The 20983-nt window shown below is 45.3% G+C and overlaps 2 protein-coding genes, 1 long non-coding RNA gene and 2 gene segments (V, D, J or C); 1 reads left to right on the forward strand and 4 right to left on the reverse strand.

Annotated features, from left to right (window-relative positions):
• LOC124518350 (immunoglobulin lambda-1 light chain-like) overlaps window positions 1-20983 on the reverse strand; it is a 677956-nt gene that overhangs the window by 83150 nt on the left and 573823 nt on the right.
• Window positions 1-20983, reverse strand: part of LOC124518353 (immunoglobulin lambda-1 light chain-like) — a 721987-nt gene that overhangs the window by 50421 nt on the left and 650583 nt on the right. The window lies entirely within an intron of this gene.
• LOC124518352 (immunoglobulin lambda-1 light chain-like) overlaps window positions 1-20983 on the reverse strand; it is a 550070-nt gene that overhangs the window by 35704 nt on the left and 493383 nt on the right. The window lies entirely within an intron of this gene.
• Window positions 1-20983, reverse strand: part of LOC124518351 (immunoglobulin lambda-1 light chain-like) — a 345374-nt gene that overhangs the window by 13059 nt on the left and 311332 nt on the right.
• LOC124518361 (uncharacterized) lies at window positions 814-18450 on the forward strand. The gene is made up of 4 exons (XR_006963660.1): window positions 814-968; window positions 1165-1257; window positions 2358-2432; window positions 17265-18450. It is a non-coding gene; the product is annotated as an uncharacterized LOC124518361 (long non-coding RNA).

The raw sequence follows: 20983 nt of genomic DNA on the forward strand, positions 1-20983 counted from the left end.
AAATTTTAATATGTTTATTTTGTGTTGCTCACATATTGCTATGAATAATTATGATGCCAACTGGAAGAAAACTATTTAACACTCAAGATCACAGGCTATGAAACTAAATTTTAGAATGTAAAAATTTAGTGCATATTTTTAGGATAGAGATGTATGACAGTATGTATTTCAGGTATAAAAATATATAAGCAGATCAAATCCAGGAAGGGGTGTGGAATGAAAACAGAGTTCAAGAAGAGGAAAGAAAGTTGAAAAATTTCTAAATGTTACAGAGTGGGCATCCAATCATATGATATTTGCTTCCACTCAACATGTGTGCAGGAGCTCTGTGAACATTTTACAAACTTCTGGTGAAAACTTTACATGTAAACTTACAAAGGAGCAGGGAGTGTGAACCTCGGTTCTTTTGGAGGGTGGGTGGGCAATGGTGCTGAGGGCTCAGCTGCAGGCCCGGGCCCCCTCCCCTGCAAGGAGGCTCTTCTCTGATGCATAAAGATCCTGGGTCTCAGCGCAGGGTGATCACATAAACCAACAAGTGGAAGGACCCGCATGAATCAGGGGCCAGCTAGGAGCTGCGCATTTTCCTTCCAGTATCTTGACTTTTCAGGTCACTCCTGAGAGGAGTGAGGAGCTACTTGCCTGGAGAGGGGACAAGGCTGTGCCAAGGTTCAGCCAGTAGGGGGACCTCTGGACCCACAGGGCGCCACAGTCTTTGTGATTCAAAACAGGCCCCCTACCTCCCCACCCCCTACTATTTCTCAGTGTGATAAACAAAGGCCCTGAGGGGAAGTCTTTCCAACCCGAGGGTCAGGGCCAAGACCAGAGAGGACACCCGACCCTAAGACGTGGCCTATGGCTGTTCAGAGGATGGAGAGAATGAGCATCAGGCCAGGGCAGGAGCATTTGTGTCTCACTTCCCCATCTGTCTGTGTCACTGTGAGTCATTGCCAGGTGCTCCCAATGACATGGTAGGTGGCACAGAAATAGCCTCATCCTTGGCCTGGGCCCCACTGGTGGTCAGGGTGGCCATGTTCCCTGAGTTGGGAGCCAGAGAGTCACTCAGGGATCTCTGAGGGCCAGTTGCTGCAATAATAGATGGGGGCCTGGCCTGACTTGTGCTGGTGCCATTGGACATATTTCCTTCCAATGTTGTTTTCTCCACAGGTGATCCTGGCGTCTGTCCCAGGGCCACTGACACTGACAGGAGCCAAGTCAGCTCATTGGAGGCCACAGAACCTGCAAGAGAGATTATGAGAGGTGGGTTTCCAGCTGACGGGGCTCTGCCTTCCTGGCCCGGACCGAACTCCAGAGGTTTCTTGGCCCCCAGAGTTGTCCCCACCCATCAATCACAGCCCCAGGGGCCCATGGGCCTGGCTGGTGGATAAAACCTTTGAACAAATGAGAAACTCCCAGTCCCTTTCTCTGGGCAGGTGCAGCCCCTTAGAGCTCACACAGGGCCAGTGAGCAAAATGGGAGATTTCACCCCTTTAGCCCCTCATCCTGCAGCAAGGTGAAGAGATCCTGTCCCCCACTGGGGCAGGAGCTCAGAGTCAGGGCCAAGCTTGTCCCAGATCCCAGTGAGCCTGGGCACAGCACCTGTGCAGTGAGAAAGGAGGCCGACGAGGAGAGGGGTCCAGGCCGTGGTGGAGGCGCCCCAATTCTGCTACTAAGGTCCAAGGCTGGGCAAAATTCCTCCTAAGGCCTCTCTTTTTCCCTTGCTGGAGACTCCTGCTGGTTATGCAAATCAATAGAGGCTCTGGAGCTGTTGCTGAAGAGCTTTGTGGTTGCAGAGAAGGGGGAAGGGCTCAGTCCCAAGGCACAGAGAGAGGACAGGTATCCCTTGTAGTCTCCACCCCCAGCCCAGGGGATCCTCCTCCTGGTAGTCACTAGTCTGGGGCTGTAGCCCCCATTCAGTCTGTGCCCTGGCCTACATCCTGGGCTGTTCTGGCCACTGAGAGACAGTCTATCTGTGTTTTCAGGGAACCTGAAATCGTGCTTACTGAATCGTTCTGGGTGCTGTCATGAAGGTGGCCAGAGTCATGGTGGTGATACTGAGATTGTCTTGGGCTCCCGGTCTCTCCTCTGCTCCATTCTGGCTCAGGAGGAAGGTGGTTAATATCATCCAGGAGTTCCAAGTGTCTCATCCATCGTTGTGTTGTGGTGGGGGCCTCGAGCTGGTCCGCTTCTAGCTCCATCTCCATAGCATTTCCACACTGAGTCTCCTCTGACATTCCCAGGCCCCAGTGCGGTGACCCTCCTCACCCCTACTCCAGGGAAACCCTGAGGCAGGAGCAGCGTTCTATTGCAGATCACAGTTTGTGAGAGCCAGAACCTGAATAAAATTTCCTCCTTGCCAGGTGCACGTGGAGTTGTTAAAGGTCCATGGAGCTGCTGTAAGAGTCTACCCTTGGCCATGAGCTCTTGGACAGGTGGTAAGTGCTGTGTCTCAGAATCTCCAATGTGTGGCTGGGGCAGGGACATATCACATGCTCAAAAGATATGATTTGAGTATAAGAGAATGAAATTGGCTGAATTCTAAGAATACTTCATGTGAAATTGAAATGATAATTTTGACTTCAGTTGCTAGGGAAAATGCATTAGGTAATAAAAATATTTAATATAATGTATGAGGTTGAGTAATGGTTATTGAATAGCTGCTGTGTCCTTGGAATGGAAAAAGAAAAAGAAAAGAAAATTGGCACCAGCCCCCTGGAGACGGTTTAGGGGGGAAAGGAGGAACTTCTCTTCGAAGTCAGGACAGGAGGCTCTCAGAGCAAAGAGGGGGGTACAATGTATGTTCTCAGAGGGAGGGGGCTTTATAGACTTTTTTTACATTCTATAATTTATTTATTTTTTAATTTACATCCAAGTTAGTTAGCACATGGTGCAACAATGATTTCAGGAGTAGATTCCTTAAGCCCCTACCCATTTAGCCCATCCCCCTCCAAAACCCCTCTAGCAACCCTATGTTTGTTCTCTGTATTTAAGAGTCTCTTATGTTTTGTCCCCCTCCCTGTTTTTATAAAATGTTTTATATTTTGCTTCCCTTCCCTTATGTTCATCTGTTTTGTATCTTAAAGCCCTCACATGACTGAAGTCATATGATATTTGTCTTTCTCTGACTAATTTAGCTTAGCATAATACCCTTAGTTCCATTCATGTAGTTGCAAATGGCAAGATTTCATTCTTTTTGATTGCTGAGTAATATTCCATTGTATATATATATACCACATCTTCTTTTTTTTTTTATATATGAAATTTATTGTCAAATTGGTTTCCATACAACACCCAGTGCTCATCCCAAAAGGTGCCCTCCTCAATACCCATCACCCACCCTCCCCTCCCTCCCACCCCCCATCAACCCTCAGTTTGTTCTCAGTTTTTAACAGTCTCTTATGCTTTGGCTCTCTCCCACTCTAACGTCCTTTTTTTTTTTTTTTTTTCCTTCCCCTCCCCCATGGGTTCCTGTTAAGTTTCTCAGGATCCACATAAGAGTGAAACCATATGGTATCTGTCTTTCTCTGTATGGCTTATTTCACTTAGCATCACACTCTCCAGTTCCATCCACGTTGCTACAAAAGGCCATATTTCATTTTTTCTCATTGCCACGTAGTATTCCATTGTGTATATAAACCACAATTTCTTTATCCATTCATCAGTTGATGGGCATTTAGGCTCTTTCCATAATTTGGCTATTGTTGACAGTGCTGCTATGAACATTGGGGTACAAGTGCCCCTATGCATCAGTACTCCTGTATCCCTTGGGTAAATTCCTAGCAGTGCTATTGCTGGGTCATAGGGTAGGTCTATTTTTAATTTTCTGAGGAACCTCCACACTGCTTTCCAGAGCGGCTGCACCAATTTGCATTCCCACCAACAGTGCAAGAGGGTTCCCGTTTCTCCACATCCTCTCCAGCATCTATAGTCTCCTGATTTGTTCATTTTGGCCACTCTGACTGGCGTGAGGTGATACCTGAGTGTGGTTTTGATTTGTATTTCCCTGATAAGGAGCGACGCTGAACATCTTTTCATGTGCCTGTTGGCCATCTGGATGTCTTCTTTAGAGAAGTGTCTATTCATGTTTTCTGCCCATTTCTTCACTGGGTTATTTGTTTTTCGGGTGTGGAGTTTGGTGAGCTCTTTATAGATTTTAGATACTAGCCCTTTGTCCGATATGTCATTTGCAAATATCTTTTCCCATTCCGTTGGTTGCCTTTTAGTTTTGCTGGTTGTTTCCTTTGCTGTGCAGAAGCTTTTTATCTTCATAAGGTCCCAGTAATTCACTTTTGCTTTTAATTCCCTTGCCTTTGGGAATGTGTCGAGTAAGAGATTGCTACGGCTGAGGTCAGAGAGGTCTTTTCCTGCTTTCTCCTCTAAGGTTTTGATGGTTTCCTGTCTCACATTTAGGTCCTTTATCCATTTTGAGTTTATTTTTGTAAATGGTGTGAGAAAGTGGTCTAGTTTCAACCTTCTGCATGTTGCTGTCCAGTTCTCCCAGCACCATTTGTTAAAGAGGCTGTCTTTTTTCCATTGGATGTTCTTTCCTGCTTTGTCAAAGATGAGTTGGCCATACGTTTGTGGGTCTAGTTCTGGGGTTTCTATTCTATTCCATTGGTCTGTGTGTCTGTTTTTGTGCCAATACCATGCTGTCTTGATGATGACAGCTTTGTAGTAGAGGCTAAAGTCTGGGATTGTGATGCCTCCTGCTTTGGTCTTCTTCTTCAAAATTCCTTTGGCTATTCGGGGCCTTTTGTGGTTCCATATGAATTTTAGGATTGCTTGTTCTAGTTTCGAGAAGAATGCTGGTGTAATTTTGATTGGGATTGCATTGAATGTGTAGATAGCTTTGGGTAGTATTGACATTTTGACAATATTTATTTTTCCAATCCATGAGCAGGGAATGTCTTTCCATTTCTTTAAATCTTCTTCAATTACCTTCATAAGCTTTCTATAGTTTTCAGCATACAGATCCTTTACATCTTTGGTTAGATTTATTCCTAGGTATTTTATGCTTCTTGGTGCAATTGTGAATGGGATCAGTTTCTTTATTTGTCTTTCTGTTGCTTCATTGTTAGTGTATAAGAATGCAACTGATTTCTGTACATTGATTTTGTATCCTGCAACTTTGCTGAATTCATGTATCAGTTCTAGCAGACTTTTGGTGGAGTCTATCGGATTTTCCATGTATAATATCATGTCATCTGCAAAAAGCGAAAGCTTGACTTCATCTTTGCCAATTTTGATGCCTTTGATTTCCTTTTGTTGTCTGATTGCTGATGCTAGAACTTCCAGCACTATGTTAAACAACAACGGTGAGAGTGGGCATCCCTGTCGTGTTCCTGATCTCAGGGAAAAAGCTCTCAGTTTTTCCCCGTTGAGGATGATGTTAGCTGTGGGCTTTTCATAAATGGCTTTTATGATCTTTAAGTATGTTCCTTCTATCCCGACTTTCTCAAGGGTTTTTATTAAGAAAGGGTGCTGGATTTTGTCAAAGGCCTTTTCTGCATCGATTGACAGGATCATATGGTTCTTCTCTTTTTTTTTTGTTAATGTGATGTATCACGTTGATTGATTTGCGAATGTTGAACCAGCCCTGCATCCCAGGAATGAATCCCACTTGATCATGGTGAATAATTCTTTTTATATGCTGTTGAATTCGATTTGCTAGTATCTTATTGAGAATTTTTGCATCCATATTCATCAGGGATATTGGCCTGTAGTTCTCTTTTTTTACTGGGTCTCTGTCTGGTTTAGGAATCAAAGTAATACTGGCTTCATAGAATGAGTCTGGAAGTTTTCCTTCCCTTTCTATTTCTTGGAATAGGTTGAGAAGGATAGGTATTATCTCTGCTTTAAACGTCTGGTAGAACTCCCCTGGGAAGCCATCTGGTCCTGGACTCTTATTTGTTGGGAGATTTTTGATAACCGATTCAATTTCTTCGCTGGTTATGGGTCTGTTCAAGCTTTCTATTTCCTCCTGATTGAGTTTTGGAAGAGTGTGGGTGTTCAGGAATTTGTCCATTTCTTCCAGGTTGTCCAATTTGTTGGCATATAATTTTTCATAGTATTCCCTGATAATTGTTTGTATCTCTGAGGGATTGGTTGTAATAATTCCATTTTCATTCATGATTTTATCTATTTGGGTCATCTCCCTTTTCTTTTTGAGAAGCCTGGCTAGAGGTTTGTCAATTTTGTTTATTTTTTCAAAAAACCAACTCTTGGTTTCGTTGATCTGCTCTACAGTTTTTTTAGATTCTATATTGTTTATTTCTGCTCTGATCTTTATTATTTCTCTTCTTCTGCTGGGTTTAGGCTGCCTTTGCTGTTCTGCTTCTATTTCCTTTAGGTGTGCTGTTAGATTTTGTATTTGGGATTTTTCTTGTTTCTTGAGATAGGCCTGGATTGCGATGTATTTTCCTCTCAGGACTGCCTTCGCTGCGTCCCAAAGCGTTTGGATTGTTGTATTTTCATTTTCGTTTGTTTCCATATATTTTTTGATTTCTTCTCTAATTGCCTGGTTGACCCACTCATTCGTTAGTAGGGTGTTCTTTAACCTCCATGCTTTTGGAGGTTTTCCAGACTTTTTCCTGTGGTTGATTTCAAGCTTCATAGCATTGTGGTCTGAAAGTATGCATGGTATAATTTCAATTCTTGTAAACTTATGAAGGGCTGTTTTGTGACCCAGTATATGATCTATCTTGGAGAATGTTCCATGTGCACTCGAGAAGAAAGTATATTCTGTTGCTTTGGGATGCAGAGTTCTAAATATATCTGTCAAGTCCATCTGATCCAATGTCTCATTCAGGGCCCTTGTTTCTTTATTGACCGTGTGTCTAGATGATCTATCCATTTCTGTAAGTGGGGTGTTAAAGTCCCCAGCAATTACCACATTCTTATCAATAAGGTTGCTTCTGTTTATGAGTAATTGTTTTATATATTTGGGGGCTCCGGTATTCGGCGCATAGACATTTATAATTGTTAGCTCTTCCTGATGGATAGACCCTGTAACTATTATATAATGTCCTTCTTCATCTCTTGTTACAGCCTTTAATTTAAAGTCTAGTTTGTCTGATATAAGTATGGCTACTCCAGCTTTCTTCTGGCTTCCAGTAGCATGATAAATAGTTCTCCATCCCCTCACTCTGAATCTAAAGGTGTCCTCAGGTCTAAAATGAGTCTCTTGTAGACAGCAAATAGATGGGTCTTGTTTTTTTATCCATTCTGATACCCTATGTCTTTTGGTTGGCGCATTTAATCCATTTACATTCAGTGTTATTATAGCAAGATACGGGTTTAGAGTCATTGTGATGTCTGTATGTTTTATGCTTGTAGTGATGTCTCTGGTACTTTGTCTCACAGGGTCCCCCTTAGGATCTCTTGTAGGGCTGGTTTAGTGGTGACAAATTCCTTCAGTTTTTGTTTGTTTGGGAAGACCTTTATCTCTCCTTCTATTCTAAATGACAGACTTGCTGGATAAAGGATTCTTGGCTGCATATTTTTTCTGTCTAGCACCCTGAAAATCTCGTGCCAATTCTTTCTGGCCTGCCAAGTTTCAAAAGAGAGATCAGTCAGGAGTCTTATAGGTCTCCCTTTATATGTGAGGGCACGTTTACCCCTTGCTGCTTTCAGAATTTTCTCTTTATCCTTGTATTTTGCCAGTTTCACTATGATATGTCGTGCAGAAGATCGATTCAAGTTACGTCTGAAGGGAGTTCTCTGTGCCTCTTGGATTTCAATGCCTTTTTCCTTCCCCAGTTCAGGGAAGTTCTCAGCTATTATTTCTTCAAGTACCCCTTCAGCACCTTTCCCTCTCTCTTCCTCCTCTGGCATACCAATTATGCGTATATTATTTCTTTTTAGTGTATCACTTAGTTCTCTAATTTTCCCCTCATACTCCTGGATTTTTTTATCTCTCTTTTTCTCAGCTTCCTCTTTTTCCATAACTTTATCTTCTAGTTCACCTATTCTCTCCTCTGCCTCTTCCATCCAAGCCGTGGTGGTTTGCATTTTGTTTTGCATTTCCTTTAAAGCGTTTTTCAGCTCCTCGTGACTGTTCCTTAGTCCCTTGATCTCTGTAGCAAGAGATTCTCTGCTGTCCTGTATGCTGTTTTCCAGCCCAGCGATTAATTTTATGACTATTATTCTAAATTCACTTTCTGTTATATTATTTAAATCCTTTTTGATCAGCTCATTAGCTGTTGTTATTTCCTGGAGATTCTTCTGAGGGGAATTCTTCCGCTTGGTCATTTTGGATAGTCCCTGGTGTGGTGAGGGCCTGCAGGGCACTTCCCCTGTGCTGTGGTGTATAACTGGAGTTGGTGGGCGGGGCCGCAGTCCGACCTGATGTCTGCCCCCAGCCCACCGCTGGGGCCACAGTCAGACTGGTGTGTGCCGTCTCTTCCCCTCTCCTAGGGGCGGGATTCACTGTGGGGTGGCGTGGCCCGTCTGGGCTACTTGCACACTGCCAGGCTTGTGATGCTGGGGATCTGGCGTATTAGCTGGGGTGGGAAGGCAAGGTGCACGGCGGCAGGGGGGGCAGGCTTAGCTCGCTTCTCCTTAGGTGATCCACTTCAGGAGGGGCCCTGTGGCAGCCGGAGGGAGTCAGATCCGCTGCCGGAGGTTTGGCTCCGCAGAAGCACAGAGTTGGGTGTTTGCGCGGAGCGAGCAATTTCCCTGGCCGGAACCGGTTTCCCTTTGGGATTTTGGCTGGGGGATGGGCGGGGGAGATGGCGCTGGCGAGCGCCTTTGTTCCCCGCCAAACTGAGCTCTGTCGTCCGGGGGCTCCGCAGCTCACCCTCCCTTTGTCCTCCAGCCTTCCCGCTTTCCGAGCAGAGCTGTTAACTTATGACCTCCCAGACGCTAAGTCGCGCTTGCTGTCGTAACACAGTCCGTCAGGCCCCTCCGCTTTTGCAAGCCGGACTCGGGGGCTCTGCTTGGCTGGCGAGCCGCCCCTCCGCCCCGGCTCCCTCCCGCCAGTCCGTGGAGCGCGCACCGCCTCGCCGCCCTTCCTACCCTCTTCCGTGGGCCTCTCGTCTGCACTTGGGTCTGGTGACTCCGTTCTGCTAATCCTCTGGCGGTTTTCTGGGTTATTTAGGCAGGTGTAGGTGGAATCTAAGTGATCAGCAGGACACGCGGTGAGCCCAGCGTCCTCCTACGCCGCCATCTTCCCAGAATCCTCCACATCTTCTTTATCCATCCATCCATCCATTCATGGACATTTTGGCTCTTTCCATACTTTGGTTATTGTTGATAGTGCTGCTATAAACATTGGGGTGCATGTGCCCCTTTGAAACAGCATACCTGTATCCCTTGGATAAATACCTAGTAGTGCAATTCCTGGGTCGTAGGGTAGTTCTATTTTTACTTTTTTGAGGAACCTCCATACTATTTTCCAGAGTGGCTGCACGAGTTTGCATTCCCACCAACAATGCAAAAGAGATCCTCTTTCTCCGCATCCTCGCCAACATCTGTTGTTGCCTGAGTTGTTAATGTTAGCCATTCTGACGGGTGTGAGGTGGTATCTCATTGTGGTATTGATTTATATTTCCCTGATGATGAGTGATGTTGAGCATTTTTTCATGTGTCACTTGGCCATCTGGATGTCTTCTTTGGAGAAGTGTCTATTCATGTATTTTTCCCATTTCTTCACTGGATTATTTGATTTTGGGGTGTTGAGTTTGATAAGTTCTCTATAGATTTTGGATACTAACCCTTTATCTGATATGTCATTTGCAAATATCTTCTCCCATTCTGTCGGCTGCCTTTTAGTTTTGCTGATTGTTTCCTTCGCTGTGCAGAAGCTTTTTATTTTGTTGAGGTCCCAAAAGTTCATTTTTGCTTTTGTTTTCCTTGCCTCTGGAGACATGTTGAGTAAGAAGTTGCTGCGGCCAAGGTCAAAGAGGTTTTTTGCCTGCTTTCTCTTCTAGGATTTTGAGGGCTTCCTGTCTTACATTGAGGTCTTTCATCCATTTTGAGTTTATTTTTGTGTATGCTGTAAGAAAGTGGTCCAGGTTCATTCTTCTGTATGCCGCTGTCCAGTTTTCCCAGCACCACTTGCTAAAGAGACTGTCTTTATTCCATTGGATATTCTTTCCTGCTTTGTCAAAGATCAGTTGGCCATACATTTGTGGGTCTATTTCTGGGTTTTCTATTCTGTTCCACTGATCTGAGTGTCTGTTTTTGTGCCAGTACCATACTGTCTTGATGATTACAGCTTTGTAATACAGCTTGAAGTCCAGGACTGTGATGTTTCCTTTGTTGTTGTTGTTTTTTTTTTCAAGACTGCTTTGGCTATGTAGGGTCTTTTCTGGTTCCATACAAATCATAGGATTGTTTGTTCTAGCTCTGTGAAGAATACTGGTGTTATTTTGATAGGTATTGCATTGAATATGAAGACTGCTTTGGGTAGTATTGACATTTTAACAATATTTGTTCTTCCTATCCAGGAGCATGGAATCTTTTTCCATATTTTTTTTTGTGTCTTCTTCAATATTTTCACAAGCTTTCTATAGTTTTCAGTGTGTAGATTTTTCACCTCTTTGGTTAGATTTATTCCTAGGTATTTTATGGTTTTTGGTGCAATTGTAAATGGGATCCATTCCTTGATTTCTTTTTCTGTTGCTTCATTGTTGGTGTATAGGAATTCAACCGATATCTATGCATTGATTTTATATCCTGCCACTTTGCTGAATTCATGGATCAGTTCTAGCAGTTTTTTGGTGTAATCTTTTGGGTTTTCCATATAGAGCATCATGTCGTCTGCAAGGAGTGAAAGTTTGACTTCCTCCTTGCCGATTTGGATGCCTTTATTTCTTTGTGTTGTCTGATTGCTGGGATTAAGACTTCCAATACTATGTTGAATAGCAGTGGCAAGAGTGGACATCCCTGTCTTGTTCCTGACCTTAGGGGGAAAGCTCTCAGTTTTTCCCCATTGAGAATGATATTAGCATTGGGTCTTTCTTATATGGCTTTTATGATCTCCAGGTATGATCCTTCTGTCCCTACTTTCTTGAGGGTTTTTATCAAGAAAGGATGCTGTATTTTGCCAAATGCTTCCTCTGCATCTGTTGAGAGGATCATGTGGTTCTTGTCCTTTCTTTTATTCATGTGATGAATCACATTGATAGTTTTGCGGATATTGAACCAGCCCTACATCCCAGGTATAAATCCCACTTGGTCGTGGTGAATAATTTTTTTTAATGTATTGTTGGATTCAGTTGGCTAATATCTTGTTGAGGATTTTTGCATCCTTGTACATCAGGGAAATTGGTCTATAGTTCTCCTTTTTAGTGGGGTCTTTTGTCTGGTTTTGGAATCAAGGTAACGCTGGCTTTATAGAAAGAGTTTGGAAGTTTTCCTTCCATTTCTATTTTTTGGAACAGCTTCAAGAAAATAGGTGTTAACTCTTCCTTAAACGTTTGGTAGAATTCCCCTGGAAAGCCATCTGGCCCTGGACTCTTGTGTTTTGGGAGATTTTTGACTACTAATTTAATTTCTTTACTGGTTATGGGTCTGTTCAACTTTTCTATTTCTTCCTGTTTCCGTTTTGGTAGTGTATATGTTTCTAGGAAGTTGTCCATTTCTTCCAGATTTCCCATTTTATTGGCATATAATTGCTCATAATATTCTCTTATTATTGTTTTTATTTCTGCTGTGTTGCTTGTGATCTGTCCTCTTTCATTCTTGGTTTTATTTATTTGGGTCCTTTCCTTTTTCTTTTTGATCAAACCGGCTAGGGGTTTATTAATGTTGTTAATTCCTTCAAAGAACAAGCTTCTGGTTTCATTGATCTATTCTACTGTTCTTTTTTTTGTTTGTTTCAATAGCATTGATTTTTGCTGTAACCTCAATTATTTCCTGTCTTCTGCTGGTTTGGGGTTTTATTTGCTGTTCTTTTTCCAGCTCTTTAAGGTGTAAGGTTAGGTTGTGTATCTGTGATCTTTCTGTCTTCTTTAGGAAGGCCTGGATTGCTATATACGTCCCTCTTATGACTGCCTTTGCAGAGTTCCAGAGGTTTTGGCTGTGATGTTATCATTTTCATTGGCTTCTATGTACTTTTTAATTTCCGCTTTAACTTCTTGGTTAGCCCATTCATTCCTCAGTAGGGTGGTCTTTAGTCTCCAAGTATTTGTTATCTTTCCACATTTTTTCTTGTGGCTGACTTCTAGTTTCAGAGCGTTGTGGTCTGAAAATCTGCACGGTATGATCTCAATCTTTTTGTACTTGTTGAGGGCTGATTTATGTACCAGTATGTGATCTATACTGGAGAACGTTCCATGTGTACTGGAGAAGAATGTATATTCTGCTGCTTTAGGATGAAATGTTCTGAATATTTCTGGTAAGTCCATCTGGTCCAGTGTGTCATTCAAAGCCATTGTTTCCTTGTTGATTTTCTGTTTAGATGATCTGTCCATTGTTGTAAGTGGGGTGTTGAAGTCCCTTACTATTATGGTATTATTATCAATGAGTTTATGTTTGTGATTAATTGATTTATATATTTGAGCGCCTTCACATTTGGAGCATCAATGTTTACAATTGTTAGATCTTCTTGGTGGATAGACCCCTTAATTATGATATAATGCCCTTCTTCATCTCTTGTTACAGTCTTTAATTTAAAGTCTGGATTGTCTGATATAAGTATGGCTATTCTGGCTTTCTTTTGTCCACCATTAGCATGATAGATGGTTCTCCATCCCCTTACTTTCAATCTGAAGGTGTCTTTAGGTCTAAAGTGGGTCTCTTGTAAACAGCATATAGATGGATCTTGTTTTCTTATCCATTCTGTTACCCTATGTTTTTGATTGGAGCATTAATCCATTGACGTTTAGAGTGAGTACTGTAAGATATGAGTTTATTGCCATTATGTTTCTTTTAGATTTGGAGTTTCTGGTGGTGTTCTCTGGTCCTTTCTAGTCTTTGTTGCTTTTGGTCTTTTTTTGTTTCCTTGTCTTTTCTCCCTCAGAGAGTCCCCCTTAAAATTTCTTGCAGGGTAGTTTAGTGGTCATGAACTTCCTGTGAAAATGAATACAATGAAATAGAATAAAATGAAATGATGGAAGTAAAACAGAATTTGAAAAATTTGCAAAAAAGTAAGAAAATATTGTAGAAAAAAATAAAAAATATTTTTAATAAAAATTGAAAATAAAAATACATTTTTTTCTCTTTCCCTATTCAAGAAAAAGAAAAGAAACGAAAAAGAAAAAAAAAAGAAAATTGAATAGATGGACCAGCGAACAGACTGAAATACCATTGAAATCACATTGTCTTCCCCTAGATGTCAAACTATGAAACACTTTATAGTCTGTAAACTAAGCAGGTGGAGAGACTTGTGGTGTTCCTGAAGAGCAAGGTTGGCCCAGTTGTTCGGGGCTTAGTGTAATGGCTCCATTCTCCACTAGATGGTGCTGCTTAGCTTACTGGGGTGGATTTTGTGGCGCTTGTGTGTGTGTGTGTGTGTGTGTGTGTGTGTGTGTGTGTGTATGTGCATGCGCAGGAGGGGCAAAAATGGCGTCACCCATCTACCCCCAGTCTGTAGTATTAGAACTCTGTTCTCCCTGATGGGCAGTCGCGCACCCTTCCTTTGTCTCCGGTTTCCATCCACTCCCTGCCTTTACACTGTCTGTGACCAAGCTGTCAGGTTGCCAGGCGGTACCTCCCTCCTGAGTTTTATCTCAGATGCGGCTGTGTTTCCTGACCCCTCGCTTCTGAGGGACTGTGGCTTTGACCCACTCAGACCCTCTGGGGGAGGGTCTCACTGAGCAATGGCCAGGTGCCGGCTGCACCCAGGAATGTTTGCGGACCGTGCTGCTGGTGATGCCCAGAGACTGTGGCTGAGTGCCAGCCTGCCCCAGAAACAGTTCGCGAGATAGTGTAGCAGCAGCTTTTCAGGGATTATGGAAAATCACAACACAAATCTGTCACCAGGCTTCACCCACAACAACCTTGTTCCAGCACCAGCGAACGTGGTTGTTGTTCAGGATCCTTTGGGATCTTTGCCTGTGGGGAGCCCTCCCAGCAGGGGAACTGCCTTTCCCGTGTGTCCCAAAGACACCTGGACTTCAGTCTGCTCCCGGGGATTCGTCCTTCCCACCAGAGCACCACCAGGCATCGAGCTGCAGAGTTTCAGCCTCTGCACTCCCCCTGTTTATAGAGTCTTAGTGGAATTTAAACCCTCTCCTTTCTCCCTTTTTGGTTCAGTCCCTGCGGCTGTTTCCACTTTTCCACTTTCTCTCCAGCTGCTTTTGTGGGGGAGATACTTTTCCCGTATTCTCCCCCACCCCCCGCCTCCATTCCCTCTCCACAAACAAAAACAGCCCCCTGCCCTCCATGGCTTCTCCCCCAGTTCACCTCTTTGCTCCACATACCTGCTAAGTTCTCTGGTCAGGTTGTGCAGATTGTTGTGTTAATCCTCAAATCAATTTTCTAGGTTTGCAGGGTGGTTTAGTGTTGATCTTGCTGTATTTCAGGGACGAGAGACACACACACACACACACACACAAAAACAAAAACAAAAACACACAAAAAACTTCCATGCTGTTCCTCCATCTTGTCCCATCGTCCTGGGGGCTTTGCAGACTTAAGAGAGCCTTAACACCACTGGGGTGTATGTAGGAGATTGAAGTCCCAGATCTGTGCCTAAGAAATAATTACTGCAAGATCTGGATCAGAGGAATAAGGAGCCAAAGGATTTTGTACATCAGTGTCAAGCATGATACTTAAGAAGGAAGATACCTTTTCCTTCGGATCTTAGGTCATGGTTACTAGCTCCCCCTGCCATGTTAGGAGCCCTGATACCAGGCCCACTCCATCACCAGGTGGCTAGGCAAGTGACCTCTGCTGCCACCTGGGTGGTGGCAATAGCACACAGGGTTCACGCCATGTCCTCTGGGACTCTGTGTGTACTTTCAGTTGTCATGTATTAGACATATATGGTATTGCTTCTCCCCTAGTTGGGATTCACGGGTCTAGGAATTGAGATGGGAGTGCAAGTAGCAGCACTCACTGTTATCCCCAGTGAGCCATCAACTAAATGTTCCCTTGTCATCCTTGGGACTTTGTGCTTTGCTTGATTGCACGGCCCTGCTGGCTGAGTGTGCACCATGAACCCTTTGGCTCTGCCTGGCAGTGAGTCATTGGGAAAAGTAGGGGGTACTGGCTGGGGTGATTCTTGGCTACTGTCAAGGGGTAAGGGATTTTCTACCACACAATGAGGGTAAGTAGGTGGATGTATGGATTCAGGAGATCCCCTAATATTCCCTGGGTCTGTGACTGTAGTCATCAACTCACCACAATACAATTCAACAGGTCTGATAATGGGTGAATGTTCCGGAATGGAGGTTTGGTCGTCTCAACTGGCAGGGACCCAACTGACTAACTCAGGTGTTTGCTGAGGGAAGGGGAATCTGGAGTGGGTGGTGAAGATGTAACTATAGACATAACTCTGACCACAGGGTAGTGGCAGAAATGAGGACAATAGAAGGAACAAGTGTTTCTTCCTTAAGTTGATATGAATATGTTTGGAAACCTATTAATCCTATGTTTCTGTTTTGTTCTCCTGGGTCATCTCATTATCATCTAACATCCAATGTGTTCATAATAGTTAACTTTATGTCTCAATATGAAGCTATAGGATATCATTTCAGCTGGGACAAAAATAAATACCACCATCAGACAGTAGTATACTTTGTATCCTCCTGGGAAAGGATGAACATGTTGGTAATTTTTCATTGGATAGTTTGGATAGTTTGTCACATCACGTGGAAGCATGGCTGCCAATATTCTCTTTATTTGGAGATTGTGGTTTGCCTGGATTGGATGGATTTCACGTGGATGAGGTTGGACTGTGGTGGCTTATTATGTGTCAACATCGACAGACTGAACTGTATTTCACAGAATTGTTTTCTGTCTGTATTCTGGGGTAGGGTGGGTGTGAAGAAAGAATCTTGTGCAAGATTTGGGGGGTAGAAGTGACATTGCACCCATTTTGTGTCTCAGTCCATGGTTGTGTATCTTCTGGTCACTTTGTAGGAGGAGGCAACTGCCCCAATGACCCTCATTCACCATCAGGATAGATGTGACCCTTCAACTGTCTGTCAGAACCCAGAGCACCTAGTGTGTCTGCATCTTTTCTCGTTTAAAAATACGAGGAACAATCTAATCTGTTGGGGATTTTGACACGTATATTGGGGATTTGGGGCACAAACCGGAGCTTTATGTGTTTATATAGTAGCCTCTTCATGTCCCTGAAGACCCTGTCAGGGATGCCCACCAGCCTGGATTGGGTTCCTGGAATCAGACTCTGAGATGGAGAAGTACATGTGTAGGAGATCTGGAAGGAGGAGGAAGGTCAGACTGGGCAGAAGGAGAAGTGACCCACGTGCAGTGAGACATCAGATGAGGCCTCCATCCCTGCAGGGAGCTCTAAAGCTGAGACCTTCAGGACATCTGAACCTGAGGCAGGGCCTTCATTCACTCAGGCCAGGATGCACCTGAACCTCTCTGAGAAGGGGCAGAAACCTGGGGAGGCAGTTTTCTGATCCAAGGGCACTTCGCAGTGAGGAGGACCCCTGTGAGCTGTCAGGGGCTCCAGGCAGAGGTGGGTGCATGTGTGAGCCCAGGAGGGGGGTGACACCACAGTGGGTAATGCACTAGTGTGCTCCACTCAGAATCCCCAGCTGTCATGGTGGCAGGGCTTCTGGAGCTCAGCTGAGCTGAGAAATTCAGGCCTCTAATATTCGTCAGTTGGGTGAAGGAACGGCCCATGACCGCCATATGGACATGGAGGGGTAAGGAGCAGCGGATGGATGTTTCTTTCTGTTTGTCCTTCCACTCAGGTCCTCTGTTCCCAAACATACTCAGGCTCAAAAAAAATCCCAAGAGCCCCCAGATCAACCCTGATATATCCTCTGGTGGTGCTGTGTGAAGCATGGGTGGATAGGAGGTCTGGGGACCTGGGTCAGACTGCTGAGGCTGGAGAAGAGTGTGATACAGATGAGGAACGGGTTTGTGTCTCACTTCCCCATCTGCCTGTGTCACTGTGAGCATCACTACTGCCATCCCACACCTGACAGTAATAGTCAGCCTCGTCCTCAGCCTGGGCCCCGCTGATGGTCAGGGTGGCCGTGTTCCCCGAGTTGGTGCCAGAGAATCGGTCAGGGATCCCTGAGGGCCGGTTGCTGCTATAGTAAATGACCAGCATGGGGGCCTGGCCTGGCTTCTGCTGGTACCAGTAAGCATTTTTACTTCCAATGTTGTTTCCCCCACAGGTGATTCTGGCTGTCTGTCCCAGGTTCGCTGACACTGACGGGGGCTGGGTCAGCACATAGGAGGCCACGGAACCTGCAAGAGAGAAAAATGGGTTGGGCTAGAAGATGAAGGACCCATTTCTGGGAAATCCCATAAGCTGCCTGGCCTGCATTGAGCCCCAGGGATTCTCTGTACCCCCAGGGTACCCTCTCTTATAAGTCTTAGCCCCAGGAGCTTATGGGACTGGCTGGTGGGAAGGATCCTTTGAACAAATAAGATTCTTTCCACCCCTTTCTCTGGTCAGGACCATCCCCTTTGGGCTCACACAGAACCAGTGAGCACAAGTGGGGATTACACCTCTCACCTGTGCAGTGAGCCAGGATACTGAGGAGAAGAGGGGTCCAGGCCATGGTGGAGACGCGCTGATTCTGCTACCAAGACCTTGGGCAAAGTTCCTTCCAGGCATCTCTTATCCCCTTGCTGGAGAGACCTGCTGCTTATGCAAATCAGCTGGGCCTCTGGGGTTGCTGTTGTGGAGCTTTGTGGTTTCAGAGAAGGGCTCTGCCCTAAGGGACACAGAGAGGGGAGGGGCAGCCCTGTCCCATAGTCTGGGGCTGGTATCTCCCTCCCAGTTCAATGTCCTGGGTTTACTCCTTGGCTGGTCTGACCACTGAGACCTCAAAGGTGGAGTCTGTATTTTCTGAGCCCATTCTATAGGTGACGCTATAAGGCTCACACAGGTATAGGGTCCTATCCCAGATCACAGCTTTTGGCCACAGAACCCAAATAAAATTCATCCTCTGTCTAGAGTACATGGAGTTTACAAAACCATCATGGTGCTGTAAATGTCTGCTCTGAGCTATGAGCTCCTGCAGCGGGTCATAGAGGTTGTGAATCAGCATCCCCATTTTGGTGTCAGATCAGAGGCCAAAGAAATGATTGTGGTGTAAAATAATGAGAGGGGGCTTTAAAGTTTAGTAACTCCTCAAGGGAATGTTTACTATAATTAAGTTGTCTTCAGTTGTTGGAAAAACATGTAGCAAACATCTTAATGTATAAGTTCAGTTGAAAAAAGCTTACAGAGAAAATCACTGTGTTGCAGGCACTGGGAATAGGGAAGAACAGAACTTTCCAGTCCCCTCCCCCTTCCTTGAGGGAGGTGAGTGGAGGGACAGGTGAGGGGGCAGGTGGGAGGAACTTCCAGGAAGGAGGAGCAGCTGAGTCTGTCAGCACAGGGGAGGGAGGGGAAACGTGTGATCCTAGGGAGGATGGGTGTTTGTGGGCAGTGACAGCATTTTGTTTCATTAGGGTGAGCTAGGGCATGGGTTGGTGGGAGACAAAATGCCTGGACCTGTATTAGTTAAATAGGCAGTGTCTTCATGAGCAGGACCCAACACACACATACCCTGAAGAATTTGAACGTGAGAGTGAAGGATGACACTATAGACAAATGGCAAATAATTGAACAATTGTCCCGAAGGTCCTGCTTACTAAACCCCTTTGCCTGTTAGGAGCCGGATCTACGTGTGGTTTTGGCAGGTGATCTCTGCTGCCCCCTGGGGGCCACTCCAAATGGCTGCTGGATTGCAGAGGCTTCCTTTGTAAAGTGTAGATTCATAACCTACAGCTCAGGTCCTGATTCCTGCTCCATGGACTGTTGCCACAGTGAGGAATGAGGTTTCTATGCGTGGCTTCTACTTGCCTCACATTCTTTTTTTTTAAAAAAATATTTATTTATTTCGAGGAGAGTGTGAGCAGGGGAGGAGCAGAGAGAGAGAGGGATAGAAGATCCAAAGCGGGCTCTGTGCTGACAGGCTGACAGCAGTGAGCCCGATGTGGGGCTCGAACTCACGAATCTCGAGATCATGACCTGAAGTCGGATGCTCAACCAGCTGAGCCACCGAGGTGCCCCAGCTCGCCTTGCATTCTTACATGAGGGGCCTAGATTACCCATGAAAATGTAACAGGCTCCTTTGGAGGAAGAGAGCACAGGTTTCACTGAGGCATCCCTGCACCTGTCTCTGAGGTAGTGGGAGGTCACACAGGTAGTGTCACATGGGGGACCCAGGACTCAGGGTGGCTCTTTTTGGTGTCAACTGCAGATACAGGGCTAATGTGTGGTGGGGTGCCTGGGGACTAATGCCCCCAAAACAGAGACAGACATTTATTCAGACCCACATTAGTTTGACTCACATTGCATCGTAGGAATTCTGCATGATCTAGACATAGATCCCTCTTGAGGAGGGAACTCTGGCCCTGCTAAAGTCAGGAAGAGAAACACGCAGTGGAATGTGTGTGGGAAGAGCCCAGTCATGCCCTCTGTAGGCACAGGCAGGGGGATATAGGATCTGAAAGAATGGGACAAACCTGAAGGACCTGGGATCCCAACCCAGTTCAGGGACTATATGGAGTTTTCTCCTAAGGTGAGCATTCTGGGCACAAGGGCGTGGCCAGGTGTGGTAAGAGGCAATTTCTAGGTAAAAAGTCAAGTTCTCTAGGCCATCTGCTAGGCACGAACAGGAGGAGGCTGCTGAGGTAGGAACAGGTTTGACACAAGTGTGCTCAGTGCCTGGGAACTTCCTAGGTCACCTGGGGGCTGAGGGCAGTGGTTATTAGCAGGGCAGTATTATTGTCCCTTTCCTCCCTGCTTACACACCTAAAAGCCACAGGGAGACTAGGGTGCTACACATGTTGCTTGTCCTGTCCTCCTGTTTTGTCCCACGTGGATGACCTAGCACTGTTTTCCCCAACGCCCCACAGACTGGCTGAGCTGAACAGGAACATGAGGGAGGGGTGCACCTGACAGGGAAGGGAAGCTGGGAGAGGCTTGCAGGTCCCCAGTCCCTGAGAGGCAGAGAGAAGAGCAGAGGCTGCAGGTGCCAGGCAGCAGCAGTCACCTGCACCAGGTGAGGAAGGCTGCACAGGCTGAGAGGGGATGTGGAACAACTTCAGCCAGAATGTTCCAGGTCCTGAAGGAGACAGCTTCTTCCTCTCAGATCTGGAAGCTGCCTATGGGGAGCGCTGCTACACTTGGCATGGGACCACCTGGACTAGGGACGTGCCAGCCCATTAAGTCATGTTGTTGACAAAGCCTATGGTGAGAATCTCTGGAGAATAACTCTATAGTGACCCGTTCATGATCCTTGAACCTGAAAATTCCCTGGAAATATCATTTCAGTCATAGGGAATCCCACCAAAAATTATCTTTTTACTTAGTTCCTCATATCAATAAGTAATAAATAAATTTTAGAGGAAATATTCCAATTGCACTTGTGATGCTTTTGTGAGGAGAAAATGATTCTCTGTCCTGTGTCTCCCTGCTCCCATGAAGGTATTGCTCTGATTCAAGCCAGGAGTGGAAACTGGGGAAGCATCTGCTTTCCCTCTTAAAACATTCCTCATCTGTCGTTTTGACCTCATGAAATTGCTCTAAAAATTGATTTCAAAACCACAAGTCAAAGATTTGTGAAGAGAAATTCAATTTATGAAAAAAACTTATTCATGTCTTGGATAAGGTCTCCTCCCTCAGAATGACAGCTGGGACCAGAATGCAGGCAAAGCCACCACACAAGGTCAGCCTGGGGGTGGATGTGAGTCCCTGTGGGTCAGTCCTGAGCTAAGGGTCGGACCTGCCTGGTGCAGGTGATGGGATTTGGGGCAGTGAGAGGACAGTGGTGCCAGGAGAAAGTCCCCAGGTGGGATCCAAGATGGCGGCTGCACTTCCTCCACAGTTTGTGTA

Source organism: Lynx rufus, unplaced genomic scaffold (assembly GCF_022079265.1).
Source record: "Lynx rufus isolate CCGP_SWC_20201006 ecotype Redwood Valley unplaced genomic scaffold, mLynRuf1.p SCAF_24, whole genome shotgun sequence".
Taxonomy (NCBI): domain Eukaryota; kingdom Metazoa; phylum Chordata; class Mammalia; order Carnivora; family Felidae; genus Lynx; species Lynx rufus.